Consider the following 13,073-nt stretch of genomic DNA (forward strand, 5'->3'; position numbering starts at 1 on the left):
GGTGTGGTGTTTGTGTCAGCCATCAAGGTGTGGTGTTTGTGTCAACCATCAAGGTGTGTTGTTTGTGTCAACCATCAAGGTGTGGCGCATCAAGGTGTGGTAACCATCAAGGTGTGGTGTTTGTGTCCAACCATGGGTGTGTGTGTTTGTGTCCTTCATCAGATTGTGGTGTTTGTGTCAACCATCAAGGTGTGGTATTTTGTGTCAACCATCAAGGTGTGGTGTTTGTGTCAACCATCAGGTGTGGTGTTTGTGTCAACCATCAGGTGTGAAATTGTTTGCGTAGCTTGTCAAAATTGTGGTGTTTGTATCAACCATCAAGGAGTTAGCCCAGTGTTTGTGTCAAACCATCAAGGTGTGGTGTAGCCAACTGTCAGCCATCAGGTGTGGTGTTTGTGTCAACCATCAGGGTGTGGTGTTTGTGTCAGCCATCAAGGGTGTGGTGTTTGTGTCAACCGCCAAGGTGTAATTGTTTGTGTCAGCCATCAAGATTGTGGTGTTTGTGTCAACCATCAAGGTGTGGTAATATGTCAACCATCAAGGAATTATTGGTGTTTGTGTCAGCCATCAAGGAATTGTGGTGTATGTGTCCAACCATCAAGGTGTGGTGTTTTGTGTCAGCCATCCAAGGTGTGGTAACCATCAAGGTGTGGTGTTTGTGTCAACCATCAGGTGCGAATTGTATGTGTCAACCATCAGGTGTGGTGTTTGTGTAGCCATCAGGAATTGTAATTGTTTGTGTCAACCATCAGAATTGTGGTAACCATCAGGTGTGGTGTTTGTAATGACATCAAGGTGTGGTGTTTGTATTCAACCATCAGGAGTTACAGTATGTATCAAGGTGTAGTGTTTGTCAGCCATCAGGTGTGTGGTGTATGTGTCAACCATCAGGTGTGGTAACCATCAGGTGTGGTAACCATCAAGGTGTAACCATCAAGGTGTGGTAACCATCAAGGTGTGGTAACCATCAAGGTGTGGTAACCATCAAGGTGTGTAGCCATCAAGGTGTGGTGTATGTATACCATCAAGGAATTGGGGTGTCAGCCATCAAGGTGTGGTGTTTGTGTCAACCATCCAAGGGTGTGGTGTATGTGTCAGCCATCCAAGGTGTGGTGTTTGTGTCAGCCATCAGGTGTGGTAACCATCAGGTGTGGTGTTTTGTGTCAGCCATCAAGGTGTGGTGTTTGTGTCAACCATCAAGGTGTGGTGTTGTTTGTGTCAACCATCAAGGTGTAGTGTTTGTGTCAACCATCGAATTAACCCAGTGTTTGTGTCAACCATCAGGTGGTAACCATCAAGGTGGTGTGTGTCCAACCATCAAGGTGTAGTAGCCTGTGTCAACCATCAAGGTGTGGTATGTGTCATGGCAGGTGTGGTGTATGTGTGTCAGCCATCCACCAAGGTGTGGTGTTTGTGTCAGCCATCAAGGTGTGGTGTTTGTGTCAACCATCAAGATTGTGGTGTTTGTGTCAATAACCATCCAAGGTGTGGTAACCATCAAAGATTGTGATTGTATGTGTAACCATCAAGGTGTGTGTTGTGTCCCAACCATCAAGTGTGGTGTATGTCAACCATCAAGGTGTGGTGTTTGTGGCCAGCCATCAAGGGTGTGGTGTTTTGTGTCAGCCATCAAGGTGTGTGGTGTTTGTGTCGGCAACCATCAGGTGTGGTAACCATCAAGGTGTGGTAACCATCAAGGTGTGATGTTTGTGTGTCAACCATCAAGGTGTGGTGTATGTGTCAACCATCCAAGATTGAAAGGTGTTTGATGACATCAAAGGTGTGTGGTGTTGTCAGCCATCAAGGTGTAGTGTTTGTGTGTCAACCATCAGGTGGTAGCTTATCCAGAGGTGTGATTGTTTGTGTCAGCCATCAGGTGTGGTGTATGTGCTCAGCCTGCATCAAGGTGTGGTGTATGTGTCAACCATCAGGGTGTGAGTGTGTCCCGCAACCATCAAGGTGTGAGTGTTTGTGTCAGCCATCAAGGTGTGGTGTTTGTGTCAGCCATCCAGGTGTGGTGTTTGTGTGTCAACCATCAAATTGTGGTAGCCATCAGGTGTGGTGTATGTATTAACCATCAAGGTGTGGTGTTTGTGTCAACCATCAAGGTGTGGTGTATGTGTGTCAACCCATCAAGGTGTGGTGTTTGTGTCAACCATCAAGGTGTGGTGTTTGTGTCAACCATCCAAGGTGTGGTGTTTGTGTAACCATCAGGTGTGGTAACCATCGGTGGTAACCATCGAGTGTGGTAACCATCAAGGTGTGAGTGTTTGTGTCAGCTTATCAGGTGTGATTGTAGCATGTCAGCCATCAGGTGTGGTGTTTGTGTCAACCATCCAAGGTGTGGTGTTTGTGTCAACCATCAGGTGTGGTGTTTGTGTCAACCATCAAAGGTGTAGTAACCATCAAAGGTGGTGGTGTATGTGTCTAACCATCAAGGTGTGGTGTTTGTGTCAGCCATCAAGGTGTGGTGTATGTGTCAACCATCAAGGTGTGTGTTTGTAACCATCAGGTGTGGTGTTTGTGTCAACCATCAGGAATTAATAGTGTTTATTATTGTCAACCATCAAGGTGTGGTGTTTGTGTCAACCATCTGGTGTGGTAACCATCAAGGAATTGGTGTTTGTGTCAACCATCAAGGGTGTAATTGTATGTGTCAACCATCGGGTGTGGTGGTGTTTGTGTCAACCATGAGGTGTGTGTTTGTGTGTCAGCCATCAAGGTGTGGTGTTGTGTCCAGCCATCAGTGTGGTAACCATCCAGGTGTGGTGTTTGTGTCAGCCATCAGGTGTGGTGTTTGTGTCAGCCATCAAGGTGTAATTTGTTTGTGTCAGCCATCAGGTGTGTGGCCATCAAGATTGTGGTAACCATCAAGGGTCTTCAGTGTTTTGTGTCAACCATCAAAGATTGTGGTGTTTATGTCAGCCATCAAGGAGGTGTAGTTTGTGTCAGCCCATCAAGGTGTGGTAACCATCAAGATTGTGGTGTTTGTGTCAACCATCAAGGTGTGGTGTATGTGTGTCAGCCATCAAGGTGTGGTGTTTGTGTCAACCATCAGGTGTGGTGTTTATTGTCCAGCCATCAAGGTGTGGTGTTTGTGAAATAACCATCAAGGTGTGGTGTTTGTGTCCAGCCATCAAGGTGTGGTGTTTGTGTCAACCATCAAGGTGTGGTGTTTGTGTCCAACCATCAGGTGTGGTGTTTGTGTCAACCATCAGGTGTGGTGGTTTGTGTGTCAGCCATCAGGTGTGGTGTTTGTGTCAACCATCAGGTGTGTGTCAACCATCAAGGTGTGGTGTTTGTGTCGCCATCAAGGTGTGGTGTTTGTGTCAGCCATCAAGGTGTGGTGTTTGTGTCAACCATCAGGTGTGGTGTTTTGTGTCAACCATCAAGGTGTGAAGCCATCAAGGTGTGGTGTTTGTGTAGCCATCAAAGTGTGGTGTGTGTCAGCCATCAAGGGTGTGGTGTTTGTGTCATACATCAAATTAATGATTTTGTGTCAACCATCAAGGTGTGGTGTTTGTGTGTCAACCTCAAAAAGTTAGTGGTGTATGTCCAGCCATCAGGTGTAATTGTTTGTGTCAACCCTCAAGGTGGTGTAGTGTTTGTGTCAGCCATCAAGGTGTGAAGTAACCATCAGGTGTGGTGTTTGTGTCAACCATCAAGGTGTGTTGTTTGTGTCAACCATCAAGGTGTGGTAACCATCAAGGTGTGTGTGTCATGCATCAAGGTGTGGTGTTTTGTGTCAGCCATCAGGTGTGGTAACCATCAAGGTGTGGTGTTTGTGTCAACCATCAAGGTGTGGTGTATGTGTCAGCCATCAGGTGTGGTGTTTGTGTCAACCATCAAGGTGTGGTGTTTGTGTCAACCATCAAGGTGTGGTGTTTGTGTCAACCATCAAGGTGTGGTGTTTGTGGCTTCGCCATCAAGGTGTGGTGTTTGTGTCAACCATCAAGGGTGTGGTGTTTGTGTCCAGCCATCAGGGTGTGGTGTGTTTGTGTCAACCATCAGGGTGTGGTAACCATCAAGGTGTGGTGTATGTGTCAACCATCAGGTGTGGTGTATGTGTCCAACCATCAGGGTGTGGTGTTTGTGTCAACCATCAAGGTGTGGTAACCATCAGGTGTGGTGTTTGTGTCCAGCCATCAGGTGTGGTAACCATCAAGGTGTGGTGTTTGTGTCGAAAGCCATCAAGGTGTGGTGTATTGTCAGCCATCAAGGTGTGATTACTGTCAGCCATCAAGATTAGTGTTTGTCAACCATCAAGGTGTGGTAACAGCATCAAGGTGTGGTGTTTGTGTCAACCATCAGGTGTGGTGTTTGTGTCAGCCATCCAGGTGTAATTGTTTGTGTCAACCATCAAGGTGTGGTGTTGTCAGCCATCAAGGTGTGGTGTTTGTAACCATCAAGGTGTGGCGGTGTTTGTGTCAGCCATCAGGTGTGGTAGCTATCAAGGTGTGGTGTATGTGTCAACCATCAGGTGTAGTGTATGTGTCAACCATCAGGTGTGGTGGTGTTTGTGTCAACCATCAAGGTGTGGTAACCATCAAGGTGTGGTGTTTGTGTCAACCATCAGGTGTGAAGCTTGGCAACCATCCCAAGGTGTGATGTTTTGTGTCCAACCATCAAGGTGTGGTGTATGTGTCAACCATCAAGGTGTGGTGTTTGTGTCAACCATCAGGTGTGTGTTTGTGTCAGCCATCGAGGTGTGGTGTTTGTCAGCCATCAGGTGTGGTAACCAACCAAGGTGTGTGTTTGTGTCAACCATCAAGGTGTGGTGTATGTGTCAACCATCAAGGTGTGGTGTTTGTGTCAACCCATCAAGGTCAGTGTTTGTGTGTCAACCATCAAAGGTGTGGTATTTAACCATCAAGGAATTATTGGTGTTTGTGTCAGCCCTTCAGGGTGTAGTGTTTGTGTCATGTCAAGGGTGTGGTGTTTGTGTCAGCCATCAAGGTGTGTTGTTGTGTCAGCCATCAGGTGTGGTGTTTGTCAACCATCAAATTAGTAATTGTTTGTGTCAACCATCAAGGTGTGGTGTTTGTCAACCCATCAAGGTAATTGTTTGTGTCAACCATCAAGGTGTGGTGTTTGTGTCCAACCATCAAGGTGTAGTGTTTGTGTCAGCCATCAAAGGTGTGGTAACCATCAAGGTGTAGTGTTTGTCAGCCATCAAGATTAATGGTGTTTGTCCCCTGTCAGCCATCAAGGTGGTAACCATCAAGGTGTGGTGTTTGTGTCAGCCATCAAGGTGTGGTGTTTTGTGTCAGCCATCAAGTTATTATTGTATGTGTCAACCATCAAGATTATTGGTGTTTATTGTCAGCCATCAAGGTGTGGTGTATGTGTCAACCATCAAGGTGTGGTGTTTGACCTTCAGCCATCAAGGTGTGATGTTTGTGTCAGCCATCAAGGTGTGAAATTATTTGTGTCAACCGTAAGGGTGTGGTGTTTGTGTGTCAACCATCAAGAGGTCTTAAGTTAATGTGTCAGCCATCAAGATTATTGTATGTGTCAACCATCAAGGTGTGGTGTTTGTGTCAACCCATCAAGGTGTAGTGTTTGTGTCAACCATCAAGGTGTGAAAGTAACCATCAAGATTCGTGGTGTTTGTATCCTGCATCAGGGTGTGGTGTTTTATGTCAACCATCAAGGTGTGAATTGTTTGTGTCAGCCATCAGGGTGTGGTGTTTGTGTCAAAGCCATCAAGGTGTGGTGTTTGTGTCAACCATCAAGGTGTGGTAACCGCCATCAGGTGTGGTGTATGTGTCAACCGTAAAAGGTGTGGTGTTTGTGTGTCAGCCATCAAAGATTGTAGTGTTTTGTGTCAGCCATCCAAGATTGTGGTGTTTGTGTCAACCATCAAGGAGTGTGGTGTTTGTGTCAGCCATCAAGAGATTGTGGTGTTTGTGTCAACCATCAAGATTGTGAGAGTGTTTATTAATATACATCAAGGTGTAGTGTTTGTGTCAACCATCAGGTGTGGTGTTTGTGTGTCAACCATCAAGGTGTGGTGTTTGTGTCATCAAGATTATTGATTGTTTTGTATTCAGCTTATCGGGTGTGAATTGTATGTCAACCATCAAAGGTGTGGTGTTTTGTGTCAGCCATCAAGGTGTGGTGTTTGTGTCAACCATCAAGGTGTGGTGTTTTGTGAAATAAACCCATCGGAATTATTGGTGTTTGTGTCAGCCATCAGGTGTGTTGTATGTTGTCAACCCATCAGGTGTGGTGTTTGTCAGCCATCAAGATTATTGGTGTTTGTGTCAACCATCAAGGTGTGGTGTTTGTGTCCAACCATCAGGTGTGGTGTTTGTGTCAACCCATCAGGGTGTGGTGTTTGTGTCAACCATCCAAAGATTATTGGTGTTTTGTGTCAACCATCAGGTGTGGTGTTTGTGTCAATCATCAAGGTGTATTGAATTGTTTGTGTGTCAACCATCAAGATTATTGGTGTTTTGTGTCAACCATCAAGGTGTGTTTGTGTCAACCCATCAGGTGTGGTGTTTGTGTCAGCCATCAAGGTGTAGTGTGTATCAACCATCCCAGGTGTGGTGTTTGTGTCAGCCATCAGGTGTGGTGTTGTGCAATAAACCATCAAGGTGTGGTGTTTGTGTCAACCATCAGGTGTGTGTTTGTGTCAACCATCAGGGTGTGGTGTTTTGTGTCAGCCATCAAGGGTGTGGTAACCATCAAGGGTGTGGTGTTTGTGTCAACCCATCAAGATTATTGGTGTTTGTGTCAACCATCAAGGTGTGTGCTCCATCAAGGTGTAGTGTTTGTGTCAACCATCAAGGTGTGGTGTTTGTCAACTTCATCAAAGATTATGGTGTATGTGTCAACCATCAAGGTGTGGTGTTTGTGTCAACCATCAAGGTGTGGTGTTTGTGTCAACCATCAAGGTGTGAAAGTAACCATTCCAGGTGTGGTGTTTACATATGCATCAAGGTGTGGTGTTTTGTGTCAGCCATCAGGTGTGGTGTTTTGTGTCAACCATCAAGGTGTGGTGTATGTGTGTCCAGCCATCAAGGTGTGGTGTTTGTGTCAAGCCATCAAGGTGTGGTGTTTGTGTCAACCATCAGGTGTGGTGTGTGTCAACCATCAGGTGTGTGTTTGTGTCAACCATCAAGGGTGTGGTGTATGTAGTCAACCATCAAAGGTGTGGTGTTTGGTAGCCAACCATCAAAGGTGTGGTGTATGTCAACCATCAAGGTGTGGTGTTTGTGTCAGCCATCAAGGTGTGGTCTGTATGTGTATCCAACCATCAAGGTGCCAATTGTTTGTGTCAACCATCAAGGTGTGGCGGTGTTTATTGTCAACCATCAAGGTGTGGTGTTTGTGTCAGCCATCAGGTGTGGTGTTTATGTAGCCAGCCATCCAGGTGTGGTGTTTGTGTCAACCATCAAGGGTGTGGTAACCATCAAGGTGTGCCATCAAGGTGTGATTGTTTGTGTCCAGCCATCAGGTGTGGTGTTTGTGTCAGCCATCCAAGGTGTGGTGTTTTGTGTCCAGCCATCAAAGATTGGTGTTTGTGGCTTCAACCATCAAGGTGTGGTGTTTGTGTCAACCATCAGGTGTGGTGTTTGTAATCAACCATCAAGGTGTGGTGTTTGTGTCAACCATCAAGGTGTATTGTTTGTGTCAACCATCAGGTGTGTGTTTGTGTCATGCATCAGGTGTGGTGTTTGTGTCAGCCATCAAGGTGTAATTTGTTTGTGTCAACCATCAAGATTGTGGTAACCATCAGGTGTGGTGTTTGTGTGGCCATCAGGGTGTGGTGTTTGTGTCAACCATCAGGAATTGTGGTAACCATCCAGATTGTGGTGTTTGTGTCCTTCATCAAGGTGTGGTGTTGTGTCAGCCATCAAAAGGTGTAGTGTTTGTGTCCAACCATCAAAATTAGTGGTGTTTGTGTCAACCATCAAGGAATTAGCCAATTGTTTGTGTCAACCATCCCAAGGTGTAGGTAACTATCAGGTGTGGGCCTGTGTCAACCATCAGGTGTGGTGTTTGTGTCAGCCATCCAAGGTGTGGTGTTTGTGTCCAACCTGCATCAAGGTGTGGTAACCATCAAGGTGTGGTGTATGTGTCCAACCATCAAGGTATGTTTGTGTCCATGCATCAAAAGGTGTGGTAACCCATCAGGTGTGGTAACCATCAAGGAGTGTGAATTGTTGTGTCCAACCATCAAGGTGTGGTGTTTGTGTCAACCATCCCAGGGGTGTGGTAACCATAAGGTGTGGTAACCCATCAAGGTGTGGTGTTTGTGTCAGCCATCAGGTGTGGTAACCATAGGGTAGTATTGTTGTATGCAACCATCAGGTGTGAGTGTTTTATTGTCAACGCCAGGGGCTATTCAGCATCAAGTGTGGTAAGCCATCAAGGTGTGTCAACCATCAAGGTGTGACATCAAGGTGTGGTAACCATCAAGGTGTGGTAACCATCAAGGTGTCAACCATCAAAAGGTGTGGTGTATGTGTCAACCATCAAAAAGGTGTGGTAACCATCAAGGTGTGTCAACCATCAGTGTGGTTTCACCCAACAGGTTCGCTGACACACCAGTGCTGGAGGGGCTGAGTGTCCATGGGTCAGTACGTCTACATCCTGCTGGCCACTGTGTCCTCCGTCCACCGCATACGTCTGCCCCACCTCACACAACTCAGGTACTGTAGGCTACTCTACTGTAGGCTGCTCTGTGTGGCTCTGCTGTAGGCTGCTCTGCTGTAGGCCTACTCACGAGGCTGCTCTCCAGGCTGCTCTACTGTAGGCTGCTCTACTGGAGGCTGCTCTACTGGAGCTGCTCTGCTAGGCTGCTCTACTGTAGGCTGCTCTACTGGGGCTGCTCTACTTAGGCTGCTCTGCTGTAGACGCTCTACTGTAAGCTGCTCTCTGCAGGCTGCTCCTACTGTAGGCTGCTCTGCTGTGGGCTGCTCTACTGTGGGCTGCTCTGCAGCCCAGGCTGCTCTACTGTAGGCTGCTCTGCTGTATGCTGCTCTACTGTAGGCTGCTCTACTGTAGGCTGCTCACTGTAGGCTGCTCTACTGTGGGTTGCTCCTCATGGAGTTGCTCACTGTAGGCTCTGTAGGCTGCTCTACTGTAGGCTGCTCTAGTAGGCTGCCTCTGCTGTAGGCTGCTCTACTGTGGGTTGCTCTACTGTAGGCTGCTCTGCTGTAGGCTGCTCTGCTGTAGGCTGCTCTGCTGTAGGCTGCTCTGCTGTGGGTTGCTCTACTGAGGCTGCTCCTACTGTAGGCTGCTCTACTGTAGGCTGCTCTGCTGTGGGCTGCTCTACTGTAGGCTGCTCTACTGTAGGCTGCTCTGCTGTAGGCTGTCACTGTAGGCCTGCTCTACTGAGGCTGCTCTACTGTGAGCTGCTCTACTGTGGGCTGCTCTGCTGGGCTGCTCTGCTGTAGGCTGCTCTACTGTAGGCTGCTCTACTGTGGGCTGCTCTACTGTGGGCTGCTCTACTGTAGGCTGCTCTACTGTAGGTTGCTCTGCTGTAGGCTGCTCTACTGTAGGCTGCTCCACTGTAGGCTGCTCTGCAGGCTGCTCCTACTGTAGGCTCTCGCTGTAGGCTGCTCTACTGTGGGCTGCTCTGCTGTAGGCTGCTCTACTGTAGGCTGCTCTGCTGTAGGCTGCTCTACTGTAGGTCTGCTCTACTGTAGGCTGCTCTACTGTAGGCTACTCTACTGTAGGCTGCTCTGTAGGCTGCTCTACTGTAGGCTGCTCTACTGTAGGCTGCTCTACTGTAGGCTGCTCTGCTGTAGGCTGCTCTGCTATAGGCTGCTCTACTGTAGGCTGCTCTACGTCAGCTGCTCTACTGTAGGCTGCTCTGCTGTAGGCTGCTCTGCTGCCCCTACTGTGAGCTGCTCTACTGAGGCTGCTCTACTGTAGGCTGCTCGCTGTAGCTGCTCTGCTGTAGGCTGCTCACTGTAGGCTGCTCTACTGTAGGCTGCTCTGCTGTACTACACGTGAACAGCTTCTTGAACTGATTTTTATATATAAAAACTTTAGCAAAATATTTAAAGCAAATATTAATCCTATAACTCTCAGGTTTCTCACAGTTAATGAAAATCCTGGAAAAGTCAGGGAAATTGAAGACCTGAGATGACTTTAAGAAACATGATATAAAACCTTACTTAAGATGAGTTAAACAATGACAGTGTTGTGTTGATTAATGTGGACTTGGGTTTACAGAGTAGACCACAGTCCATATTGAGTGACCTGACCTTCCAGACCCTCAAGGAGTACCACCATCTGTACATCTTAAACAATTACAGCAGCAGCAGGTAACACACACACACACTCTCTCACAGTCCATCTTAAACAGTACAGCAGCAGCAGGTAACACACACACACCTCTCCTGATCCATCTTAAACAGTACAGCAGCAGCAGGTAACACACACACTCTCTCCTGATCCATCTTAGAAGCAATTACAGCAGCAGCAGGTAACACACACACACTCTCTCCTGATCCATCTTAAACAGTACAGCAGCAGCAGGTAACACACACACCTCTCTCCTGATCCATCTTAAACAATTACAGCAGCATGGTGCTTACACACACACACTCTCTCCTGATCCATCTTAAACAGTACAGCAGCAGCAGGTAACACACACACACTCTCCTGATCCATCTTAAACAATTACAGCAGCAGCCCAGGTAACACACACACCGCCTCTCCTGATCCATCTTAAACAGTACAGCAGCAGCTTAGGTAACACACACACTCTCTCCTGATGCATCTTAAACAATTTTAACAGCAGCAGGCAACACACACACACACTCTCCTGATCCATCTTAAACAGTACCTTGGCATGGGTAACACACACACACTCTCTCTGATCCATCTTAAACAGTACAAGCTGACAGCAGGTAACACACACACTACTCCTGGTCCATCTTAAACAGTACAGCAGCAGCAGGTAACACACACACACTCTCCTGATCCATCTTAAACAGTACAGCAGCAGCAGGTAACACACACACACTCTCCTGATCCATCTTAAACAGGTACAGCAGCAGCAGGTAACACACACACACTCTCCTGATCCATCTTAAACAGGTAGCAGCAGCAGGTAACACACACACTCCTCTCCTGATCCATCTTAAACAATTACAGCATGGCAGTGCCCACACTCTCTCTAGTCCATCTTAAACAATTACAGCAGCAGCTTAGGTAACACACACACACACTCTCTCTGATCCATCTTAAACAGTACAGCAGCAGCAGGTATACACACTCTCTCCTGATCCATCTTAAACAATTACAGCGGCAGCAGGTAACACACACACTCTCCTGATTAAATCTTAAACAATTTTAGCAGCAGCAGGTAACACACACACACTCTCTCCTGATCCATGCTTAAACAGTACAGCGGCAGCAGGTAACACACACACACTCTCTCCTGATGCATCTTAAACGTACAGCAGCGGCGGTAACACACACACTCTCTCCTGGTCCATCTTAAACAGTACAGCAGCAGGTAACGCACACACGCTCTCTCTGATCCATCTTTAAACAGTACAGCAGCAGGTAACACACACACTCTCTCTGATCCATCTTAAACAGTACAGCAGCACGGCAGGTAACACACACACTTCTCTCTGATCATCTTAAACGGTACAGCGGCGAATTAGCAACACACACACTCTCTCCTGATCCATCTTAAAACCAGTACAGCAGCAGCAGGTAACACACACACACTCTCCTGAGTGCATCTTAAACAGTACAGCAGCAGCAGGTAACACACACACACATCTCTCCTGATCCATCTTAAACAGCACCATGGCCAGCAGGTAACACACACGCTTTCTCTCCTGATCCATCTTAAACAGTTAGCAGCAGCAGGTAACACGCTACCTCTCTGATGCATCTTAAACAGTACAAGCAGCAGCAGGTGAAACACACACACACTCTCTCTGATCCATCTTAAACAATTACAGCAGCAGCTTGAACTTACACTCTCTGCAATTCATCTTAAACGAATACAACCTTAGGTAACACACACACACACTCTCTCCTGATCCGTCTTAAACAGTACAGCAGCAGCAGGTAACACACACACACACACTCTCCTGATGCATCTTAAACAGTACAGCAGCAGGTAACACACACACACACTCTCTGATCCATCTTAAACAGTGGTACAGCAGCAGCAGGTAACACACACACACACTCTCTCCTGATCAATGAAGCAGTACCCAACACTCTCTGATCCATCTTAAACAGTACAGCAGCAGCAGGTAACACACACACTCTCCTGATGCATCTTAAACAGTACAACAGCAGCAGGTAACACACACACACTCTCCTGATCCATCTTAAACAGTACAGCAGCAGCAGGTAACACACACACACACTCTCTCTGATCCATCTTAAACAGTACAGCAGCAGCAGGTAACACACACACACCGCCTCATAGTGCATCTTAAACAGTACAGCAGCAGCAGGTAACACACACACACACTCTCCTGATGCATCTTAAACAGTACAGCAGCAGCAGGTAACACACACACACTCTCTCCTGATCCATCTTAAACAGTACAGCAGCAGCAGGTAACACACACACACACTCTCTCAGTCAATCTTAAACAGTACAGCAGCAGCAGGTAACACACACACACACACTCTCTCCTGATCCATCTTAAACAGTACAGCAGCAGCAGGTAACACACACACACACACTCTCTGATCCATCTTAAACAGGTACAGCAGCAGCAGGTAACACACACACACACTCTCTCCTGATCCATCTTAACCATTGCAGCAGCAGCAGGTAACACACACACACTCTCTCCTGATCCATCTTAAACAATTTTAGCAGCAGCAGGTAACACACACACTCTCTGGCCATCTTAAACAGTACAGCAACGGCAAGGTAACACACACACACACACTCTCCTGAGTAAAATTCTTAAACAATACAGCAGCAGCAGAATTTAACACACACACACTCTCTGATCCATGTCTTAAACGGTACACAGCTTCAGCAGCAGGTAACACACACACACACTCTCTCCTGATCCATCTTAAACAGTACAGCAGCAGCAGGTAACACACACACACACTCT

General features: G+C 47.0%; 1 protein-coding gene across 1 annotated transcript in view; it reads left to right on the top strand.

The window, feature by feature from the left end:
• Positions 1 to 8,575: 8,575 nt before the first annotated feature.
• The window catches only part of LOC121879249 (nuclear pore complex protein Nup160-like), a gene marked incomplete at its 3' end in the record, with an annotated part of 31,668 nt that continues 27,170 nt past the window's right edge, over positions 8,576 to 13,073 (top strand). Inside the window, exons 1-2 of the mRNA XM_042385845.1 lie at positions 8,576 to 8,663; positions 10,195 to 10,286. The remainder of the gene's footprint in view (positions 8,664 to 10,194; positions 10,287 to 13,073) is intronic.

This window comes from Homarus americanus, unplaced genomic scaffold (assembly GCF_018991925.1).
Source record: "Homarus americanus isolate GMGI-L3 unplaced genomic scaffold, GMGI_Hamer_2.0 scaffold9190, whole genome shotgun sequence".
Lineage (NCBI taxonomy): Eukaryota > Metazoa > Arthropoda > Malacostraca > Decapoda > Nephropidae > Homarus > Homarus americanus.